Source organism: Rattus norvegicus, chromosome 5 (assembly GCF_036323735.1).
Source record: "Rattus norvegicus strain BN/NHsdMcwi chromosome 5, GRCr8, whole genome shotgun sequence".
Classification (NCBI taxonomy): Eukaryota; Metazoa; Chordata; class Mammalia; order Rodentia; family Muridae; genus Rattus; species Rattus norvegicus.
This window is the reverse complement of record NC_086023.1, coordinates 71,796,461-71,819,732: the sequence shown is the minus strand read 5'-3', so window position 1 is coordinate 71,819,732 and position 23,272 is coordinate 71,796,461. Positions and strand designations below refer to the sequence as shown.

The 23,272-nt window shown below is 40.2% G+C and overlaps 1 protein-coding gene across 1 annotated transcript in view; it reads left to right on the top strand.

The window, feature by feature from the left end:
- Positions 1–23,272, top strand: part of LOC134478972 (large ribosomal subunit protein eL29-like) — a 520,011-nt gene that overhangs the window by 176,544 nt on the left and 320,195 nt on the right. The window lies entirely within an intron of this gene.

Below are 23,272 nucleotides of genomic sequence, written 5' to 3'. Positions count from 1 at the left end.
CAAATCTTGCTTTTCTGATGTTTTGGGTTATCCAGTATTTTCTGTGGTGAGAGAAATGAGTTCTTATGATTCCATGTAGTCTTTATTTTGTTGCTTAGCTTCTTGTGCTTGCCTCCTACCAGCTTGTCCCTTTTGTGGGCCTGTGAGCCTGTGATTTTAGGAGTGAGAGTGCTCCTGGGAGACCAGCTCTCTCAGGGCAGGTTTTGTGTCTGGAATGCTGTTCAACAACCTTAGCTCTCGGTGCAAATGGAGACCAGAAGGGTCCCGTCTTAGGCCCCCCTTTGGCTCTGGAGCCCAGTGTGCTCCCAGCGTGTCTTTAGTTGGCCAGTCAGTGGAGAGAAAATGGGGTCTCACCTGTTGGCTGTGGGCTTAGGAGGGAGAGTGCTCCTGGGAGCTTTTTGCTGGCAGGTTTTGGGTCCAAGAACTGTGGGACAGCCCCTGATCTGGGAGCAGATGGAGATCGGTCCTGTTGCAGATTGCCCTTTGGCTCCCATGTCTAGCGCGCTCCCAGTGGGTCTCTCCTTGGACAGTCAATGGAAAGAAAGTAGCATCCCACCTGTGGACTTATGAGTGAGAGCACTCCTGGCAGACCAGCTCTCTGAGGGCTTGTTTTGGGTTTGAATGACTGGGCAACAGCCTTAGCTGTGGGCATAGATGGAGACCAGAAGGGTCCTGTCTAGGTGGCCCTGCGACTCCTGCACCCCATGTTTCTTTGTACACAGTCAGTGGAGAGAATGTGGGGTCCCACCTGTGGGTTTAGGAGGGAGAGGGCTCCTGGCAGACCAGCTCTCTGCAGGCAGGTTTTGGGTCTGCGAGCTGTAGGACAGCTCCAGCTCTTGGAGCAGAGGGAGACCGGGAGGTGCATTAAGCTTTCTGTATAGATAGTAGTTGGGGAGAGGAAGGTCCTAGAAATGAATATAGAATAGAACTGAGTGTAATTCCTATGTTGCCTGAATAACATGCCCAGAAAAATCAAGAAAATCGGGGGTGGGGACGTTGATGAAGCTGAGAGTGACTAAAGTCTCTTCTGATGTTAGGCAGAATCAGGGACTGAAATAGAGGCTAAGAGAGAAAGAAACACACTGGCAAGCAAGTGTATTTGCATTGCTCTTGAAAAATGGTGAATTTGGCATACTTCATTGGCCTTGGATAGCTCTTGGTATTTTAAGATAAATTTATTAAATAAAATGTCAAATGTTGCTCACGTTCAAGGTTAGCATGTCAAGTCATCTCATGGAGACAGAGGGTGAATAAAAATTAATTATTGGTGTTATTTTAAATACTTTTCCCCCATGAAGGTTATAGAAGAAAGGGAGTTGAGCTTGTGAAAGAAGTGGAAATTCTTGCTCTGTCTGCATGGGCATACACTGAAATGCAAAACAAGCAGGTCTGCATATGTTTTCAACTGCTTCAGACTGTAAGTTCAGACCCACAAATCAGAGAGTTTATGGAGAATCAAACATTACTAACAATGTTTCTTAGATGGACATTTCAGAGGTTTGGGTAAAGCTAGGAGATGTCTAAGGTGCTGAGGCTGTACCCCAGGTCTTTCTTTCTGCAGAGGACACATGCTCACTGCCCCAGAGTAGAGAAATTCTGAAGGATTAGTGGTTTAATAAACCAAGGGTTGAAAACTGTTGGTTAACAAAGCATCCTCTTTGCGTGGCATCTACTAGAGTCCATACTCAGAAATCCATAGATTCCAGGTTCAGTTTCTTCAAGCAAAAGGAGAATGGAAACATATTGTTAAGACTGCTCAGTAAGGACCTTTCTCCTAGCAAAATCATTTAACTACCTGCCAAGAGATCCAGTGGTTGGCAAGGTTAGGTAGGATGGCTGGTCTCACTTCCTTGGTAAGGAGGCCAATGGATGTTAGAGTGTCTGTTTCAATTATTTTCTCCCCAATTTCACATCACTATAGGTGTAATCTGCTACTTAAAAACCTAGAGTCGAGTATTTTAAATGGAGACAAACGTAGAGTCTGTTTTGCCTTCTGTCTAGTTTATTCCATTTTCTAAAGTCATTTCAGTTAATATAGTTTTACTTTTGAAATGTGAACAAAAGAATTCAAAATATAAAATTAATATCTGAGCCTTTAAAAAGATTCTCACAATAAGAAAACATCCAGAGAGGAGAGAAATATCACATATAATCCAGCATTCATGGGATAAAGTGTTATAATTTTAAATTTATCTTTCCAAAATGTTTTTCTAAATATGTGAATCTTTCCAGAATAAATTATCATGTATGTGCTATTATATAACCTTATTTTGACCAACTATATAATAAATCTATTTTATGATATATGCAAAGATACTACAATCAAAATTATTCTCATGTCTTAAACCTTTATCTAAGAGAATGCAGGGGGCAAAAAGAAAATAATACTGTGTTGCTATATTTTGTAGGAGCAAAAGGTGGTCATCATCAACTTATGGTTTTATATTTCTAGAATAAAGTAATGCAATTATGTAATAAACATGTATAATAAATACATATTTCAAATTGAAGGATTTGTGGAAAATTGTACACTTAGATTTTTCAAAACCTGCTTTAATATGCGTTCTTAAATGCTTTAACCCACCACTGACCAGAGGAAAAGAAAGGTTATTAGGACATGGGGGAAACGGACCTGTTTAGAAATAGTTTTGGGTGGGAGTGATTCCAATCTTTGATGTCAGGGTATCAGCAGTTCAGTCTATTAGCAAACCAGCAAACACAGCAGCTGCAGTCCAGGGTACTCTGCAGACACTGCAAACGAATCACATGAATCAGCAGCATCAGCTCAGTTCAGAATAAACGATGAGGTTCCAACGGACGGCAAGGAGCTGCTGGAATATCATGAGAAGTTCTTTGGTGAGTTACTCTCTACGAAGTCATGACTAGCAAAAATCGGCAACTTGGTGCAAGACAACCGGTGCCAGAGCATCATGAGTGAAGACTAGCGAGGCAGAGTAAAGTGAACCAATGATTGAGCCTTGTCCCACTGACCATGGTTATATTTATATTCCTTATAAAAATAACATGTCCTTTCACACATCTGCTTTAGTAAAATCCTCCCACCTGTGTCTGCTTCAGGAAAATATTCTTTCACCCGTCTGATTTAGCAAAACTTCCTTTCACCTGTCTGCCCCAGCAAAACATCATTATGACGTAGCTGAGCCTCCAAAGAAATCAGAAATTTCCACTTCAGAAAATAAAACTGGATTGTCAGATATACCAGAGACTTGTCAAGTTTGCTTATCTAACTTGAGTCAAGGAAGATAGAATAAACAATTTGGTTCTGTCCTTATAGCCCCATTTCAAATAACTACATGTGGTGAATGGCCACAGTATTAGATGGCAAATGCCTAAGACCCAGAAACTTCCCTCCTACGTTTGTATTTTGATGTTAGTTCCACTTCCCCAAGAAGGGCTGCCTAGTCCCTACTCGGGACTCAGGTGACTTCATCAGAACCCTCTCCACATTTTAACTGGTAAAATAAAAGTGAGAGCCAGTGACTGGGCAGGGGAAGGAAAGGTGGAGCTGAAGAGGTTCGGAAATAGAGGAAGAGAAGAGGAGAGGAGGAGGAGGTGGTGGAAGGAAGATGGAGCTGAAGCACGTGGTCTGGAGAAACCGCAAGTTCTGAGGGATCTCATAGTTGGAGAATAGAGTAGTGTAGTGGTAAATCTGCTCGATCTAGGCACGCAGCTTGTGTTCATACTAATTGAGTTGTGTTTCCTTTGCACAGGCTTATTTGGGTTGGAGAATTTACCACAGCACCCATGGAGTGACAATCTGTAAACATGGTAAAACATATCCACAAATTTGGTGATCACTAAGTCACTGTCACATGTATGCTACATGAATCAGATATTCACAAAATGTTTGTAGGATAAATACAGCTAATCTTACACAGTTTTAAAAGATGGAGACTCATAGAAGTGGACTGACCTGAATGAATGGGTTTGGAGTAGATAGAAAGGAAACCCTGTGTGTTCCATATAGGACTGAAGACCTGGTGCTCTGATGTCTCAGTTCCTCCTGGACACCTTGAGTAGAATCCTCGAGTGGAACCTTCAGTTGCTCCTCTGAAGTCTTATTTTAAAGCCTAGCATCTCAGTGTTGCTCACAAAATCCACTGGAATTTTCTCTGAGATAAACTCTTTCATTATTGTTCTCGTTCTCTTCTTGTGAGTATGCAGTCATGTTAGAGTGTAATCCCTAAATACGACACTGCTTTCTGTGTTCATCATTCACTCGGCCTGACAGCATTCTTCACTCTTTCAACCTATTAAGCTACTGATGTTTTGCTTTTTATAATTTAGCTCATATCCTGCTTTACCTTTATTGTGAGTCTGATGAGGAGCCCCTAGGATGGTCTTACAATGCCTTTCTCTTTGTAGTTTCTTCTCTAAAGGATGTTTGCCGAGGAGTGGTCATTGATAACTTGTATGCTTATTTATCACGTTTATTCTCCTTGAGGACAGGACCCATATCATAATCTGTCAGAGGACCAGATATAGATAGGAATATTTATCTCAAATTAATAGGACAACTATTTTCCAGACACAAGGCATCATATTATCTGGTGACGAGGAGCAAGAAAGAGAATCCTGTCTAGACAAAATAATCCTCTATAGATCAGAAGATGTCTACCATCCTTACCCTCCCATTCATTCATTTTCCCCTTCTGAACAGGTGAATTTGAACCTGTCTTTGATAGTCCTACTACCAAATTTACCTCTAGGAATCCATTGGTCGCTTGTTTCAGAGTATGGGACAAAAAGAAATGTCCCACCCCCACCACAGAAACACTTGATGAGGTGGGGACTCTAGGCTTTTCTGACACCCTTGTTCCGGTTCACAAGCAGATGCTATCTGAGGAACGAAAGTCTCATGTTTTCCTTCCATCCCAGCTCCCACCCCTGCTGTCTGCATCTGTCTAGATGTCCCCCACTCCTTCATTAGCGCGCTTCTGTGCCAAAGGGAGCTGCTTGCTGTGACGCCTGCCATAATGTGTCACAAGCTGACAGGCAATTGCTTTGTGAAGGATACTGCTTAGCCACCAGACGCACATCAGACAGGCGTACTGCCTCTTCTTGATGGAAAAGACCAATTTTTATACATCCTTAAGTTAGAAAAAAACTGGCATAGGATGTGATGTGACGTGAATCATATAAATACAAGGGTTTATAATTGCTATTTACCTTCCTGACTTTGGGATGTGAAGCACATGACTGTGACAATGACTGCCTTCATCGGGAGCTTATCTATTCGTTCATTCATGTGTTTATTCATTAGGTGTTTTTCAAATGTTAGAATTTTTTGTTGTTTTGGGGAGGGATTTGTTTTTTTAGATCCAGACACAGAAAGTACCAAGGGAACACAGGTATAAACAGTCTGGCCCATGCCACTAAGAACATCTCACTGAAGGAAGCACAGGCAAGAAATATGATTATAATGCAATGAGATGGGGCTTGAAAGGGTTGACACAGAGATAAACTTCAGTAGCAGAATGGTGACTAACACTTGCAAGGCCTTGGGTTCCAATACCAGCAAGAGAAGGGAGAGGGGGAGAGGAGAAATGGAGAGGGGAGGGAAAATGGAGATGGAGAGGGGGAGGGATATCTCTATCTATCTATCTATCTATCTATCTATCTATCTATCTATCTATCTATCTATACATATATATATATATATATATATATATATATATAGAGAGAGAGAGAGAGAGAGAGAAACAGACAGACAGAGAGACAGACAGACACATGGGGGGTTATACTGGCAGGTGAGCACATAGAGGGAAGCAATTGCCGTGCTCAGGTGATGCCCACAGTGTTTCTTAGGCAATGTCAAACAGAAGCTAAGTTATAGACAATTGCATTTGTCCGACGTGGGCTCATTCATCAGCCTGTCAACAACAATAGCAAGAACACAGGAAGTAAGTGTAAGAGAGCATTCACTGGCACATTCCCCGGCTAAACTGTGAGACAAAAAAAAATTCACAAACACTGGTTTCAAACAGGCCCATGAGGCAAACATGTGAAGAGCTAAAACATCTTATTTAGAAGTTTGGATATTCTTACATTGCTGATGGGAATCAATTTGGCTAGCAGTCATTCAGGATGAGTCTTTCTACTAAGAAAGACTGTTAACCTCAGAGGGCATAGTTGAGACTATGTAAACCACATGGACGTTGGCTTCAGACAGAGATTGGTTAGAATCCTAGCTTTATGATTTGTTCAGTTTCTTAGTTCTTGGTAAATTGCATACAGTCACTCAAGTATTAATCATGCTTCTCTAGAGGAAGGGAACTAACACACACACACAAACACACACACACACACACACACCCCACAGAGGGAATTTGTTAGATTGTAGGATGTGGGTGTCTGTGTCTGTGTGCTGGAAAGGCCCAGAGTAGCTGCTCATCCCATGAGGCTGATGACCTGGAGGGCTCTTAAAGAGCCACTTGTTTTCAGCCCACACTGAAAGGCCAAAGAATCTGAGTTCTGATGCCAGTGGAAGATTGCAGCAACAACAGTAACAGCTATCTAGATGCACTCACCAGCAAGAACCAGAGGCAGGCAGGCAAAGCTATCCCTAATTTCTCTAGAACCTCTATTTAGGCCTCCACCAGAAGATGCTGCCCACTTTGGAAGACAATATTCTCCTCTTGGTTAATCTTTCCTGGCAGTAACCTCACGTACTAGCTCCGAGTCCTGGAGTCCTGTCTCTTTGTTGATTCCAGAGTAAAAAAAAAGTCTAACAACCAAGAACAAACATGAAAAGTAAGTTTCTGTCTCCTGATTTATAAAAGAGCATGAAAGTCCATCCTCAGCACAACTGAGGACTAAATGAAGCCATGGTCTTAAGATGCTTGGCCTATTTCCAGACATGCGACTATTATCTTACACAGTTGGTATATTTGTATATAGGACGATACTGGGTACTATGGAACATAGATTCTTTGGTGTGATTTCTTCTGGCTTGCAAGCGTACTTGGAGTTTAAACTAATCTTTTAATAAGAAGAAGGAGAGAGTCTTGAAGGAGAGAGTCATTTGTCAGTGATATTGACCCAATGAAACCAGCAAGGTATAACAGGCATCATTCTGAAATGACGAATGAAGCTCTGTCATCTAAATGAGGAGACAGGCATGGGGTCGCTGGATCTTGTGGGTCTGCGCTGACAGGTAACTAACCAGGCACTGCACTCTCAATCCATAGGACTCACTAAGTAAATAGAAAGCTTATTGCTCCTTCTGCTAACCTAGTCTTAGCCCTGGAAGCTTCTAGCCTCCGTGCAATTTAATCTAAGCCTAGAATGTTTCCAGCCTTTGAGACTTACTGTTGAATAAGCTCACTCTTTCTTGTTCTTTCTGAGCTGGGGCTGGCTGGTTCAACTCAGCTGTTTTGGGCTCAAACTCTTCTCTCAGCTGAATGATTCAGTCTGACTTCTCTCTCTTTCTTGGCTGCTCATGAATTTTGTGCGTGATCTCAAACTAACACCAGCCATCTGTTCTAATTTTCCAGCTCTTTCTCCTTGTCTGGCTCATTCTGTCTTTTCCTGTGTCTGGCTTGTTCTCTCTTCAACCTGTCTCTGTACAACTCCCCTAGTAAAATTGCCTTCTTCCTCCTTCTCTGTACCGCGCTCTCTTAAGTAGATTCCCTTTCCTCTGTGCTCTCTTTTGAGTTGGATATATCCTATTCTGTCAAATCTTTCTCTGATTCATCACTTTGCTGCCACTCAATTTGACATTACTTTCAAATGTGGCTGCTTCCTTCTACAAACTAACTTTACCACATTGTTTAGGATTAGAGGTGTGCATACCCTAAGAGGGTGTCCGTATTGTAGTCAGAGGGATTAAAAGTGTGTGCCAAGGGCTGAGTCTCACCACAACTAGAAACAGCCTCTTTTTTTTTCTAGTAAATAACTCAAGCTCAGTGTTCACAGTGTGATCCTGCAATAGCTTAGTCAGACAGATGCTTGAGCTATTGCTTCGTCCTTGGAGCTGAGGTAAAAAATGACTCAAGCATCAAGATCACAGGCCAAATAGCTCCTTGGGAAACAAGACAAGAATATAGTAGGTAAATGTCAACATTTCAGCAGGTACACAGTGCTTTCTTTCATTATGTGCATTCCTCATTCTTTAGAATTATATAGGAGTAATATTTGTATCCACCTTGGAAGGTTCAAAATTTGTATTTAAGTTTAACCATGAGTGTACAGTTATTACCTTTTTAGCAGTTGGCCTTATCTTTAAATCAGTGTTGTTGTTGTTTTTTCATAATTTGCTGTGAAGTAAATACTTTCTTACTGAGAAAAACTTAACAAAATGCAATGCAAAGGAAGTATACGCAAGGTGCGTGGCTGGATTATTCACCACCACTAAATAATATTTATGTCTGGAAATTGAAGTTCTGTGTTGAAAAAGAACACAGAACTTGTCACATGCCAATAAAGCACAAATGACTTAATTTCTAGACCTCATATAAAGTAGAAGACTGTCACCTGCTGTAACTATTACAGAGACTGTGGGGAAAGCACACCCGTCAGTGTGGCTTCCCCTCCTCCCACTCTGTCTTCTGACTTATTTGTCTACATTAACAGGAGATAGATAAATATTCCGTCTTAGTTTTTGTGATGGCACCTTCTCTCTCACTCTCTGTCTTTCCATCCCTTCCTCTCTCCACTCTGTCATCCTTCCCAACTCTGTCCACTCTGTCTCTCCTCCTTCTTTACCCACCCTGTCCCTTTCAATCTCTCCTAGACTATGAGCTCCAGTGAGCTTCCTAGTTACCCAGTCACCCTCAGGTGTGAGAGTGGATCCTGGGCACCACTGCCTGCCAAGATTGCAGGTCTCAGAGGGAGCAAGAGCAACAATAACGGCGAGGACCCCACAATCACCATCAGAAGTGACTGTGTTCTAGGTAACAAGTACCATCTTGTTACATTTCCAGATTTAGAAACTTCCCATGGTTTCTACATTTCTTTTTTTAAATTTTGTTTTTCTTGAATATTTTATGTATTTACATTTCAAATGTTATCCCCCTCTCCCGTACCCCCTCCTCCTGTTTCTATGAGGGTACTCCCACCTCAACAGTTTCTACATTTCTAATCTGTGTATTACGTCATTTCCTTTCTCAAATTCTTCAAGTGCTTTTGAGACAAATATCTTCTGTCATTTCTCTTTTCCTGACTGAATGTCCTGATTGAATCAAGGTCCTATCAAGTCTATGTGAGTGCTGGAGAGGCCAAAACAATGGCCACTCTGGAATTGGTTGTTTTCCCTTATCTACATTAATATCTATCTATATTTGTATATCTAAATATCTCTATTATCTATATCTCTATATGTATATCTATATCATCTATCTATATATCTATGTTTATGCCTATATCTATATATGTTTTGGTTTTACATGTATATCTGTGTCTAAGTATGTGCATGTATATGTGGGTGCCTATAGAGGCCACAAGATGGTGTTGGATTCCCTGAAGCTCTAGTTACAGGTGCTTATGAGCCACTGGGCTCTAGAAATAAAATTTGAATCCTATTCAAGAGCAGCAAGTGCACTTGTATGCTGAGGATTTCTCCATTCCCCTACCTATGCATCTCACAATCTGTAACATTTCTCTACTTAGAGAGTAATAGCAAACACAGAATGAACACCACCTCTGTGCTAATTCAGTTCCTACATAGTTCAGTCTCTTGGATATCTGCTGTCTCCTACCATGCATTAACTTCCATTGCTGATGCATGTGTCTTAGATGGGCAGTGGTGGAAAATATTGCATGTTGCATGTGCTTGACTCTGCCCTTCATTATCTATATATACGAGGCCCTAATATTACTTGTGATACTAGAAATCAGAATATCATCATAATATTTCTTTAATCCCTAAGTTCCCATATTAGAATACAAACTAGGCCAACATACTGACAGCAAGAAACAAAACCCAGGACTTAAGCATGGTAGAAGTTAATCTCCATTGTTGTTTCCTAGAGGAGCCCATGGGTAATGTTGATGGCTTTGCTCTACCCAGGGTGATGGACTGGATCTACTATGTTCAAAACAGAGCTTCTATCTCTTTAGCCAAGAATATTCATTGTCACCATTTCCTAGATACATAAAAGGATAGAGAAGATTGAGGACAATGGAACCTTGCTTGGGGAGACGGCTGGGAGCTACTATACTTGTAACTTCTACATGCATTCCATTAGCGATTAACTGATTCACATGACCTCAACTATTGCAACGGACAGTTGGAATTTTGAGCATAGACAGACTAGCAAATGCTCCTTAAGATTGTTGTTTTGGTATGTAGCTCTGTATTATGGTTTGAACAAGGGCTCTCTAAGAGTCCAGTGGAAATGGTATTCTATCTGTTCTCTGCTTAGTAAGCCACTGTCCCAAACCTGTGCTTGTAAAGCTGTATTTCTGTAGTATCATCTCTACCCTAACCTGCACCGTTGCTTAAAATGTACAGAGTGACTAGTTAGGCTAGTGACACTTCCAACAATTCTTAATGAAATATGTTGGCAGTCTGTGCCACAGATTCTTTCATTGTCCATGGGGCTAGGAGGGTCTCATGGTGGGAATAGCATTTTCCTGTTTTCTCTTTTAAGTAAGTAAAGTGGGAAGTCTTCTCATTTCAGACAAAAATAGACTCTGCTAAAAAAATTACCTGTTGTGAATTAACTACCTCTGATATCTTCAACTTTATCACCAACAGACTGAATATAGGCATTATTATTCATAGATTACATAAAAAACAATTAGGATTCAGAGATATAGGGTAGCCTGCCCAAGGTCACACAGCCAATAAACCAGTAAGTAATTAGATACAAATTTGAATACAAGTCTGCCTGCCTCCAAAGATGTTCCTCTTTTTATTATTATATCCCACATTCATTACAAGTGCTGGTACCTTAAGATAAAAAATGAACTCTATGTAATACAAACCGTTTTAATAGAGAAGTTCCCAAAAAACAGGACATTACCAGGGTGGCACTGTCACCATAGTTTATACTTACCATGAACTTTTCCCAATAAACATTTCATTTAAATTTAATAAAGCAGTTAATAAAGCCATAAAGGTTAATTAGTAGTTAAGGAAAAAATATGACTTCACTTTGGTGAACATGTGAAAAATGAATCAACTTCATTTCAGTTAACCTAGGATTATACAGGCAATAAAGCATGATTATAGATTTAACATGTTAATTCCCAGAGGATTTGAGAGCAGTGCTGTGAAATACATGACCAATTGCTAACCCATCTGACAAGCCCAAAGACAGCACTAAATAAGATTAAATCACTGGGCTCACATGTGGATGCAATATATCTCTCAAGATGAGAGGCTGTAAGTTTTCATCATGGAGACGGTCCAATTGCCTGGTTATGGGATGAGGCATGGTGAAGGGAACAGAGGAGGACACAATCTGAGAAGCAGATCTGACACCTTCCTTTGGAAGATATCTTTAAGGAAAATAACCTTTAACTTACTTTCATGAATTTAAGGTCCTCTCCCATGTATTATTGCTGTCTGTGACAATTCAGGATTTACCTGTAGCTTGCAGCAGATAGCTAAGAATTCACAACCATTAAGACAGTCTGTTCTTTCCAAATCAGATTGCCAGCATACTCTGTTTTTCATTGCCCTCTTGTAATTTAACATCTCTGTAGGTTCCTCCAGTGTGACCTTAATTAGAATACAAAATAACAGTCTTTTAAAATCATGAATTGTATTGCCCCATCACTGGAAAATAAAGGGAACTTGATCCTGTCGATATTAAGGGGTGTGGAAACTGTACTTGGGAGGACCTGATTCAGTCATTGCATTTGTAAACAAAGGTTATGCTATACAATCAGCCCATTTAACTGATACATCACCTTTCACTGTTTCCAACTATAAGTACAAAGGAGACTAGTTATACCAGACAGTATATCCCCAAACGCCCAAACCATCATCTGCCCCCTTGATGGAAACATGTTGCTGATGCCTGATCAAGAATGCTTTGTGAATTCTGACTTAACTGCAACATGTTCTTTTCAAGGATCCTTTATTTTCCACTCATGCAATCTCTTTTCTGTTGCAGTTTTCTAAATTCTCAGAGCCAATGAATGGTCTCACTACTTCCAAAGCATAGTGATAATTATCTACGGGAGCATGAGCTCTAACACACAAGAGGACCTCAAGTGCAAGACCATATTGCGGTTGTGCCAGTGTTTTGCTACTGTTTTACACTGGAAACAGTAGAGTGTGTTGGCAAAGACCACTGCCACTGCTCTAGTTATTTGGAGTCAGAGCTCAGGTCTGCTGTTATTATACACATGAGTTCAGGCAAATCCCTTAAGTTCTCTGTGCCTCAGTTCCTTTATCTGTAAAACAGGGATCATGCCAACAATAACTTATAGTGTAGGATTTCTGGCAAAATTGAAAGAGATAGTACAAGAAAACTGTTTGGGAGATCACTTGTCAGAACAAAAGGTAAGCTCAGTATAGTCTTATTGTCGTTGTCATCATCATTGTCATCATAATCATCATCATCCCCATCACCTCCTCTTAAAAAGAGCCTAAAGGGAGGTGGGGGCACCAGAATGATCTGTAGACAAAAGTACTGTTAAGCTTAAGGAGTTTGATCTTGGAACCCATGTTGTAGAAGGAGAGAATTGATTCTTCCAAATTGTCATCTGATCTCCCCATGCAGTCCGTGACACACATGCTCACACACATACACTCAGGAAATAACTAACTAACATTTAAATGCTAAGAGTTTAGATAATGTTGGAAAGAATTAATTCATTTTCCAATGGCTGATTAAAATCCATTTGTTTTTGGTAGATGTGAGATGTAACGTTGTAAGGTCTCACTGTTATTCTAGTGTCCCAGTTAAGATCTGCACCCTCTTTAACTTTTTAAAATCTCAGTTTATTTAGTGTTTCTACACCCTAAATTCCTACTTCACCTCCCAGAAGGGGACCAGGGTTATTTATTCTGTAAGGGTGATTTCTGTGCTCTCTTTTGCATGGAAAAATCGAACATCTCTTGCCCTTAGACATGGGAGTACCCAGTTTTTTACCCTTTGGACTCTGGGACTTATACCAGGTACCACTGATCTCAGGCCATCATCTTGTCTCATTCTCAGGCCTTTGAACTTGTGCTTAACCACACCCATGGCTTTTTTAGTCTCAATTGGGAGATGCAATAACATGAAAGTTCTCAGCTTCACCATCTAGGGAATCAATTTATCTGATAACTCTTCTTCTGTATCTTTACACAGTCTGTCATTTCTGTTTCTTTGGAAAACTCTGAACAAAACACTTCAATTTTTTAGTGACCTAGTTTTTGTTTCTAGACCAATGTTTGACTACTCACCTTGTCATTTTCTTCCTTTCTTCCCCATCCTCCCCCCCCTTCTTTTTCCCCCTTCCTGTCCCTGCTATCTCCCTCTGGCACCTGTATCTAGCTATCCAAAGTGTCCAACCATTTTACATAGATTGGTACACCACTGAGTACTGAAATTAAGAAAGGGACTTTTAAAATAACTTGACTAAGGTTACCCAGTTAGGAACAGAGTAAGCCTTTGTATTTTGGCTGCCTGGCCCTGATATCACACTTTTAACCTTTATGCTTCCCTGACTGGCTGCCTTAGCCACTGCTTTATTGTTGTAGAGAGATACCATGAGCATGGCAACCCTTATAAAGGAAGGGATTTAATTAGGGGCTGGACAGTTTCAGAAGGTCAGTCCATTTTCATCATGGCAGAGAGCATGCCACTAGAGCAGCATCTGAGAAGAGTATAATACCACACAAGCTAAAACTGGGCCTGGAATGGGCTTTTGAAACCTCAAAGCCCACTTCCAGTGACACATTTCCTCCAACAAAACCATACCTCCTAATCCTTTTCACAGAGTGCCACTCCCTGGGGACTGAGCATATGAACCCATGGACCATTGTTACTCAAACCTCAGCAATGTCAAAGTCACCGGTTCTCGATATGTGGACCAAGACTCCTTTGGGGCCACATATGAGATATCAGATATTTAGATTATGCTTTATAACAGTAGCAAAATGATAGTTATAAAGTAGCAATGGAATAATTTTATGGTTGGGGGTCACCACAATATGAGGTTTCAGCATTAGGAAAAGTTGAGAACCATTGCCCCAAGTGTCTTTTAAAATCCCAGTTTATCTCTCAAGCATGCGATAAAAATTTATGTATTAATGTAGGTATTCATGTATAATCCATACACGATAAGGTACATCTATTTTTTAGAGATAATGTGAAAATCATATATTCATTTTTCCTAAAAGGTACTCATTGAAGTTATTAAAAGGAATAACAAAATTCCTAAATTATCAGTTACATAGAATTTTAACCTATAATCTCATTAATTCTAATCAGTTGGTTGTCACACTATAAAAGACTTGAGTTTCAAAATTTTTAGGGCTAGAGATATAGTTTAGTTCTAAAAAAAATACATGAAGCCCTAGGTTCAATGGCCAGTACACCTTTAACCTTCCCCCCTCTTTTGGGCTGGAGTTTAATCTCATAAATACATAAATATTTCAGGGCAGTAATTTTTAAGGGCTTTGAAGATACTTGACATGCAGTCTTGAAAATCAGAGTCATGAAAATGTGGGCATGGTGGTACTGGAAGGATGGGGACAGGAAAATATTTGGGATTTGCTGGTCAGCCAATCTAGCTGAATTGGTGAGATCAAGGCTCAATGAGACACCTTGTCTCCAAAACAGAATGGATAGTAATTAAGGAAGACATCAGACATCAGTATTTGGCCTCCACCAGCATGTGCATACATGTGTGCACATGTACATGCATACATACACACATGTTAACATACAACACGCACTCCCAGAAGTAGTTTTAAAGGAAATGAAATAGTTTGGACAGTATTGGTATGAGGTCTTCTATGAAGGTCTGATAGAATTCTGCACTGAACCCATCTGGACCTGGGCTCTTTTTGGTTGGGACACTTTTAATGACTGTTTTCTATTTCTTTAGGAGTTATGGGGTTGTTTAAATGGTTTATTTGTTCCTGATTTAACTTTGGTACCTGGTATCTGTCTAGAAAATTGTCCATTTCCTCCAGATTTTCCAGTTTTGTTGAATATAGGCTTTTGTAGTAGGCTCTGATAATTTTTTTTTAATTTCTTCAGATTCTGTTGTTATGTCTCCGTTTTCATTTCTGAGTTTGTTAATTTGGATACACTCTCTGTGACCTCTGGTTAGTCTGGCTAAGGGTTTATCTATCCTGCTGGTTTTCTCAAAGAACCAGCTCCTGGTTTTGTTGATTCTTTGTATAGTCCTTTTCATTTCTACTTGGTTGATTTCAGCTCTGCGTTTGATTATTTAATGTCTTCTACTCCTCTTGGGTTTATTTATTTCTTTTTGTTCTAGAGCTTTTAGGTATGCTGTAAAGCTGCTGACACATGCTCTCTCCTGTTTCTTTCTGCAGGCACCCAGAGCTATGAGTTTTTCTCTTAGAACCGCTTTCATTGTGTCCCATAAGTTTGGGAATGTTGTATCTTCATTTTCATTAAATTCTAAGAAGTCTTTAATTTCTTTCTTTATTTCTTCCTTGACCAAGTTGTCATTGAGTAGATCATTTTTCAACTTCCATGTATATGTGGGCTTTCTGTCATTATTGTTGTTATTGAAGACCAGTCTTGGTCCGTGGTGGTCTGACAGGATGCATGGGATTATTTCTATCTTCCTGTATCTGTTGAGGCCTGTTTTGTGACCGATTATATGGTCAATTTTGGAGAAGGTTCCATGAAGTGCTAAGAAGAAGGAATATCCTTTTGTTTTATAGGATGGAATATTCTATAAATATCTGTTAAATCCATTTGGTTTATAACTTCTGTTAGTTTTTTTTTCTTTCTTTTTTTTTTTTTTGGTTCTTTTTTTCCGGAGCTGGGGACCGAACCCAGGGCCTTGCGCTTCCTAGGTATCCTAGGTAAGCGCTCTACCACTGAGCTAAATCCCCAGCCCCCTTCTGTTAGTTTTTTTATATTTCTGTTTAATTTCTGTTTCCATGATCTGTCCATTGATGAGAGTGGGGTGTTGAAATCTCCTACTATTATTGTGTGAGGTGCAATGTGTGCTTTGAGCTTTAGTAAGGTTTCTTTTATGAATGTATGTGCCCTTGTATTTGGGGCATAGATATTTAGGATTGAGAGTTCATCTTGGTGGATTTTTTTCATTTGATGAATATGAGTGTCCTTCCCTATTTTTTTTAATGACTTTTGGTTGAAAGTCAAATTTATTTGATATTAGAATGGCAACTCCAAATGAACATTCTGATTTGGGTGAGGCCTCAGACACTGACTTTTTATTAAGCAGCAAATCTCATTGTGAAAGCACACGGGATTCCATATGTAAGTTAAAAGTACAAAAAGGAGTAATTTTTTTTTTTTACTTTTAAGAGCTTGACAACTAAAAAAATCACATAATTGTTCAAAGAAAAGATGGATTGTAGAAAGTATATGCTTTCAAAATAAGAGTGGATCAGGGAACTTATGAAGACACAAATTCAACATAAAAATAATAATGACCTTCCGGAATGAGACGCTGTACTTGATTGCCTTCCAGGTGAACAACTCTATCTTTGGAGTTCAGCTGCATCCATTTGCAAAATACCATCCCACAATACCATGGGCTTGTCATTCTGACCTTCATTCGTAGAAAGATGACCTGAGAGGGTCACATGATGCTCCTCAGAGTATCTAGGCAGCTGTCTTTTGCTACTTTGTGGGTTCTTCTTCCTTCCATCTTTCCCCACCCCTTTTCTTCCTTTCAACTCCCTAACCCTAGATAGGAGAGAAAAGGCGATAGAAAGGAAAGAGAGTGACGTTATTTAGACTTCTTCCTGCTGACTAGGGACCTCAAGTTCCTCGGGCAAGCTTGTTCTTTGCTGTCAGGATATCTAATTTCCTCTTCATCTTGTTTCTCTTTGTGCATGATTGCGTCACAAACTACAAGCAACAACCAACAATAACCAACCTATATTTCACCACATCTTTCAGGGCCTAGCATTTTTAATCCACAGAAATCTAAATGTCACACAATCTTAGAAAATATCTGCAGCGGGAAAAATCATACCTCCGCTAGAGCACGAGGCAAATCATAGTCAACTGCTGTAGACAAGGTGAAGTAATGCCATATCCCACACCTGGGATTAAAACAAAAACATATTATTTAAAAGGTTCTGTGTTTTTTTTTAATTCCAAAATCGTCACTACAGGGCACTGCATTTCACCCATGTATATTTTTCTGCCTTAATTGCAGGTGACTTCAGTGAGAAACTAGAATTTAGAAACCAGGTAAAATGAGGGAGATAGTCTTCATCTATGTGGTTAGAGAAAAGTCATCATCCTAGTTGGTTAAAAATTTTCCAGTATTTTTTTTTTGGAGAGGGAGGACACCTATACTTTTATAAGTAATATCTTATATTCTGTAAGCCCAGTTAAACTTATCGGTTCCTTCGAGTGAATTTTGGTAGAACAAGTACATTCGTTTGTTGTTGGGACCATGGACAATGAATGGAAGCTGCTTTCACATCCTTATGGAAAGGAATTTTATCAACATGGAATAAGAAAAGCTGTCTGGAGTGGGTGAAAAGAGCTTGTCATAGTAGAAACTGGGAAAACATTACAAGGTTGAGCCAAAGGGCGGCCCATTGGTGTGTTGCATTTGCAGCAACTCAGGCTACAGACTGTCCTAATATGCAGACTCTGTATTGAGGTACTTCATTTTTTTTGAGTTCCTGACAAATAGCAATTGTGTGTGTGTGTGTGTGTGTGTGTGTGTGTGTGTGTATTATATTATCTATAGCCTTTATAGTTCAAAATATGATACATAATATTTAATATATATGTATATATATTGTTTTAAAGCTTAATGGAAAAAATTTCAACCCCCTAAGTTACTAAAATTATTAAAACTGCCTGTATTACAATAGTCTATAAGTCTAATTTGTAAGTATAATTTTAAATTTATTTACACTAAAATTCTGACCCCACCTCTCTGCTTGCAGAGTTCCTTTCCCCCACCTCTCTCCCCTCCTCCTCCTCTCTCCTCCCCACCGTCCTCCCCCTTGATTCTGAGATGGCAGCATCCCCCTGGGAATCCCCCCGCCCTGATGTATCTAATCTCTGTAAGGCTGGGTGCGTCCTCTCCCACTAAGGACAGACAAGGCAGCCTCCTGCTACGTATGTGCTAGAGGCCTTGGATCAGCCCGGGTATGCTCTTTGGTTGGTGGCTCAGTCTCTCTGGGAACTCCCAGGCATCCAGGTAAGTTGACACTGTTAGTCTTCCTATGGGGTTCTCATCTCCTTGAGTACCTTCAGTCCTTTCCTTAACTCTTTCATAGGGGCCCCCAAACTCCATTCAATGTCTGTAGTTATCTGTGTCTGTCTCAGTCCCCTCCTGGCTAGAACCTCTCAGTGGGGTTCTATCCTGGGCTCCTGTCTCCAACCACAGTAATAGTGTGAGGGATTAGTGTCCATGGGATGGGTCTGAGAATGGGACAATCACTGGTCTGCCGTTCCATTTATTCCTGTATTTCTTTTAGACAGGACAAATTTTGGGTCAGATGTTTATAGGTGGGTTGGTGTCCCCATCCCTCCTCTGCAGGTCCCGTCTGGCTACTGGAGGTGGTCGCTTCAGGTTCCATATCCCCACCGTTGGGCATTTCAGCTCAAATCACCTGCAAATTGATTCCTGGGCTCTCCCTCATTATCAGTCACATTTTTGTTTGCTTTTTGTTTGTTTGTTTAAAAGAAAAATAACATAGGGTATAGTTTAATTTTAGAACAATTACAAACCATGTAGAAGACCCTTGTTTCAATACTGAAAAGCAATAACAATTTAAAAATTCCTCATTAGGATTTTAATTGGAATAATATTGATTTCTTAGTGAATTATGTTAGTCTTCTGCAGAAAACATGCTGAACAACTCCCTTTATTTTACTTTATTTTATTTTTAATATTTTGTTGGTTATTTTGTTTATTTACATTTCAAACTTTATCCCCCTGCCTGGTTTCCCCTCTGAAAGCCCTCCTTCCTCCCCTTCTCTCCCCTACCTCCACGGGGTGCTCCCCCAACTACCCACTCCTGCCCTACCACTCTAGCATTCCCCTACACTGGGGCATCAAGCGTTCACAGGACCAAGGGCTTCCCCTCCCACTGATGCCATACAAGGCCATCCTCTGCTACATGGCTTCCTCCATGTGTACTCTTTGGTTGTTGGTTTAGTCCCTGGGAGGTCTGTGGGGTCTGGTTAATTGATATTGTTGTTCTTCCTATAGGGTTGCAGTCCCCTTCAGCTCATTCAGTCCTTACCCTAACTTCTCCATTGGGGTCCTCATGCTCAGTCCAATGGTTAGCTCCAAGCATCCACATCTGTATCAGTAAGGCTCTGGCAGAGCCTCTCAGGAGACATCTATATCGGGCTCCTGTCAGCAAGCATTTCTTGGCACCAGTGTGTGTGTCTGGGTTTGGTGGCTGCATATGGGATGGATCCCCAGGTGGGGCAGTCTCTGGGTGGCCTTTCCTTCAGTCCCTGCTCTACTCTTTGACTCTTTATCCCTGCACTTCCTTTTGACAGGAGGAATTCTGGATTAATATTAATATTTTTGAGGTGGGTGGGAGGCCCCATTCCTCAACTGAGGGCCATGCCTATTCACTGGATATGATCTCTACAGGTTCTATCTACCCTTTTGGGGTATTTCTTAAATACACAGTATTTCTAGGAGCTCAGTTTTGTGTGTGTATGTGTGTGTGTGTTTCGATAACATAAAAAGTCAAAAACATATAGAACTAAAATCTTAAAAGAGATTCTTACAGATTGCTGTACAGTCCAAATTCTACGACAGGCCAGTAAACAGGTTACTATCTACCTGGATCCAGTAATGCAACAAAGAAGGCAAAATGATGATAAAACATAAATCTAGTCAAGAATACCGCACGGAGGACAGGATGTATTCAGAATTCAAGTCTGTGGCATGGTTTACAGAATAATCATTGTTCCAAAAGTTCTCCGCTCCTCAGTTCCAAAGTGATTGAATCAGTTTCATTTAGCTGATCATTAACTGAAAACTAAATCTCAGAGCACTTACTTATCCAAGACCATACAGTTCAATAACACCACAGCAATAAACTATAAATAAGTCCTACATGGAAGACCCTGGATTAGGTACTGTGAGAGAGAGAGGCATCTGTCTAAAGCAGGATGTTTATAGTGTATTCTATAGGCAAAAAGCAGCCCATGCAGATGTAAGATTTTATATATATATATATATATATATATATATATATATATATATATATATATATATATGCAATAGGGTACTGATGGGAAACTAGGAAGAAAGTTACTTGAACAAAATTATATATTAGAATTTTAGTAGTATATATAATATATAGTAATGTAACAAATAATATAATATATAATCATATAATATATAATAAAATCACATATTAGAACTTCTGGAGAAAGGGAGCCCAGTCTCGGAGAAAACAGTTGAGAGCTTACTCTACTTGCTCTCAGGCTTTTCTCATGCAGTGAGAATTAATCCATACACAATAGCTAAAATATGTGGACCAAAAGACAAGAGTATTCAATGTCTTTTATTTTCTATATTAGCACCTGCCGATGGCTCCAGGATCTTCAACATCTCGTTTCTAATTCTTGCTTTTTACTAGAAAGCTGACCTCTGCCTCAAGGAGCAACTGCAGCAAGAGCATTGGTGAGTCAAGGACAGGGAGAAAAACATCTTTGAACCCAGGAGTCTTCAGCTGACCCACGGAGTCACAGAAGATGCTGTGTGAACTGAAGCATGTGAATTGAAAGCCAGTCACCTCCTTCCTTTTGGCTAACACAGAAGAAGCCATTAGCATTGAAAGGACATTGGAGAGTGGATTTTGGAGTGAGGAATTGGTTTTTATCCTTACAAATAAACAGAAGTGACCCCTTAGAACCTTCACATCCATGGTTATGCCAGTATTCTAGATTATGAATGAAAATGTGTTCTCGGCAGTAGAGAAGACCAGGCATTAAGGGTCCTAACTATGTCTAGGTTAGATATGAAAAACTCAGTCAACCATAATAAGCTATAAAAATACCAAATGTGTGCAGTTAGACCTGCACTTCTGTCTCAGCTCTGCTGTTCGTGATGATATAACCTCCCTGAAACTCATTTTCTCTCATTGAAAACACAAGCGTAATTAAAGCCACCTTACGTATGATCAAGTAAAATAACAGTTTTTGTGGTATGTGTTTGCTGTGAATTACAACCCACGAATGAGTGAAAACAATGTGACCACAAGAAAAGTAAGTCGTGTCGACTATAATGTAAGGTCATTGATCCTGGAGTTGGGCCACTGGGGCTGCAGGTTACACTGCAAAAGTAACGCTGAGTCGCCTTCTTCATCAGTCAGATGCACACAGAAGCAAGCCTCATAAACAAGTGCGTTTGTGATGAAATTGAGTTTAAGGTAAAGGAGAGGAAAGTGAGCAGAGAGATACACAAGTCTATGGAGAGGGTCTGGGAAGCAGGGCTTGGTCTTATTTTCACTTGGTCCATCTTCCTGTCTAACAAGTATGTTTGTTTTTATTTTAATGCTTTGCTCTGTTTATTTGAGTCAATGCATTGCCTTTCTGCATCCCTTATGTTTTTTCTGTCTATCTGTCTGTCTATGTCTATATGTCTCTCTTCCTCCCTTTTTCTCTCTCCCTCCCTTTCTCCCTCTCCCTCTCTCTCCCCTTCTCTCTCTCTCTCTCTCTCTCTCTCTCTCTCTCTCTCTCTCTCTCTCTCTCTCTGTACCTACACATGCTCATAGTACAATCTCTCCAAATAATCAGAGAAGCCTTGTTCCTTAGAGAGCATTCATTCATCTGCCCAAAGACAAGATATCAGCTTGTCCAAGCTAGAAAACCATGTTGCAGGCTCATGAGCATACCTTTTGCCAAATAGACACTGAAGTGGACTACAGTTAGGTAGGGGTGTTCTGAACCACTGTAATTGATTCCCTGTTCCCAGTTTCAGTACCTTGTGTATGCTCTTGATAGCAATGACTGGTCAGCTCATGGTTAATAAGAGACTGCTCACCTAGCTTAGTGGAAGTGTGCATTTATAGGGAAAAAAATACCCCTGGAATTATAGTGATGATCATAAATGAATATACATTAGGATAAAATGTCTCTTATGCACATTTTCTAAGATTTCTGTTAAAAACAAAACTTTCCATATTTGCATTTGGAATGTTGTATTATCTCTAGGAGTTTAGTGAGGAACTAGCATCACTGGAGTCAGAAATAGGATTTCACTCCTTTTACAGTTTGACATCAGCCTTTCTTCTCACCGGGTCTCTCAGGATCTCCAAAGACATGACATGGAAGTTCTAGAGACTTTCATTTGCTTCTTTTTCTTAAGGTCACTTCTATTTCTTGGTGGCCCTTGCCAACAAATTCACCTGGCAAATTCCTAAATTTCCAAGCTACACAAGAGACATTCAAAACCTTCCCCACGAGGCTCCTGCTCCCTGTGCGTTCTCTCATGCCACACGCTGTGCATAACTCCATCTCAGTCCCCGTTTCAGAAGGACGCAAAGATGCACAGCACTGACTCCAAAACTCAGTGAAATTTTAGAATTAAAAAAGCACTTGAAAGCTAGGAAGATGAAATCATGTTCAAAAGACCCAGTTCTGCTTCCAAGACCCTCTCCTAATGACTTATTTTGCCTTGCTCTCTGCTAGCTTTCCTCCCCTTCACCTTAAACTCACATTCTTCACAAACTCATAAACATGGCTACTGGTAGTGTCCAAGCTTTCGCTCCTTTACCGTCTGCTACCAGGGAGGAAGAACCTCTTCTCTCAGAGTAGTTTGAAAACTCTTGGGACATGCAAGAATAGCTTAATCACTACTGGACTCATCACTCCTGTGGCCAAGGGAAAAATACTTTGAATCACTTTTATAGTAGTAGTCACCATCATTGGAGTTGGCTTCTGTGAGTAAAGAAACAGAATTACTTAAACACATCCCTTTAAAATACCTGCATGTCAGGTTGTGTAGGGAAGGCTATATAAATACTAGAGTTAAATGGATTTAAGATCCCAGTGGCTAAACAGTTACTATACATATATAGACAGGTAGATGTCCTAAGACAGTAGTCCTGTCATATTTTCTAGGCATACTAGTTCTACTAGTTAGTAGATTAGTGTGAACTAATTTTACTAGTTCTAAATATAACAGAGAT